Consider the following 1,859-nt stretch of genomic DNA (forward strand, 5'->3'; position numbering starts at 1 on the left):
ATCAAGTCGAGCACGTGGCCGAGTACCTGGCGACCGACAGCGACAAGTACTCAGCTGGACGCCAAGTGCTCTCACAGCTGTCGACTCGCTATCAGTGCAGCCGACCGTATCGCCTGGGTATTTGCTTGTGGCATGAGGGATGAGCCATAGCCCTGTGTTGGGCGTGGGCAGCGAGCAATGTTGAAGTATGCTGGACCGTTGACCCTCTCCAAAGTGTTGATAGCTTATCTCGGCCTTCCAGAATGTGCCATTGACGCACCGCTTCCTGCACTAGCACGGCCCTTGTGGAGCATCGAACAACTGGTATTACCGTTAATTTTTTTATTCCGGAACATTTAGTACGAGGTGCTATTGACAAGACACTGCATCATTCTAAGTAAGTTCAGAGTCCCTTTTCTTTGGGCAGTACCAACCTCTCCGGGCAAAAAATCTAAACCTAGACCAGTGATTACCAGCCTTTCTTAGATCACTACCCCTGACTGCAATCAGCTTTAGTTAGTACCCCTCCCACCCGCCCCGCTGCCGCCTCTTGCCCCCCTCCCCCCTTCCCCACATCATCACCAACTGTAGCCCCTAAATAAACTGTAGGTAGGATGAAATACTTTTATTTTTAAAATTATGAAGGATGTGAAAGATGAACGATACTTTGTGTGTGTGTGTGTGTGTGTGTGTGTGTGTGTGTGTGTGTGCGTGCGTGCGTGCGTGTGTGTGTGTGTGTGTGTGTGTGTGCGTGTGAGTGCGTGCACGCGTGCTTTAGAATGAATGATGAAGCAGTCTGCATTGCATCGCAAATGCTACCCACAGCTCCTTCTCAGATAAGAAGGATAACTATCCACCGTTAGGTACACAGTTGCTACATAACGTACTTCTCTTGCATTACTCCGCTTCGTTGCGGCGTTTGCTTGATCTCCACACTGCAGCCCCATTTAAATCCAAATAATAGATGTGTGCACTATACTTACTGTTTGCTAGACTCCTTACTTCTGTACTGGCACAAACTGGACGACTTCAGGCTGTTAATGTTTTGTGTCTAGCCAGTCCAATAATAATAATACTGCGTACTGCTGTATCGCGTTGTCAATTAAATCATTTATCTGTTTCGAAGCGAGTAATGAAGCAATTTTTTAACGACTGCGGGTACCATCAACAACTTGCAGAAGACATTTTGTTGAGATATTTAACATTTGCTACGTATATGTCTCACTTTTATCATCAGCAGTGTACGAGACAAAGCAGAACGTAAATGTGTAATGGGTGGTCTATGTGAGGAACCTGTAACTTCCACCGGATTAATACTACTAATTGAGAAAAAGCAGCCGGCAGCTGTGGCCGAGCGCTTCTAGGCGCTTCAGTTCGGAACCAACCCGCTGCTACGGTCCCAGGTTCAAATCCTGCCTCGGCCATCGATGTGTGTGATGTCCTTGGGTTAGTTAAGTTTAAGTAGTTCTAAGTCTAGGGGACTGATGACCTCAGATGGTAAGTCCCATAGTGCTTAGAGCCATTTGAACCATTTTTGAGAAAAAGTAATTGTTGACAGCCTATACAATCAGTATTAGATTCTTACAAAATTGTGATAACAATAATGATCTTTTGAAAATAATTTAGTTTCGTGACTGAAACAGAATCAAATCATTTAGTTTTACCCCTCACAAAATTTCATTTTACTCCTCGAGGGGTTATTCACACACGAACTTTTCTGACGTATTTCCATACACTGAAGCGTTTTCATATGTTGCCTTGCGGCTTATTCACGAATTAATCTTAAATTACAGCATTACTTTGATCCGTTGAAACGCTTTAGAAATGACCCTGCGCTGTCAGATATGATGTGATACGGATGAGAACCCATCTTCGTAGCC

The sequence above is a fragment of the Schistocerca piceifrons genome, chromosome 8 (assembly GCF_021461385.2).
Source record: "Schistocerca piceifrons isolate TAMUIC-IGC-003096 chromosome 8, iqSchPice1.1, whole genome shotgun sequence".
NCBI classification, from domain to species: Eukaryota; Metazoa; Arthropoda; class Insecta; order Orthoptera; family Acrididae; genus Schistocerca; species Schistocerca piceifrons.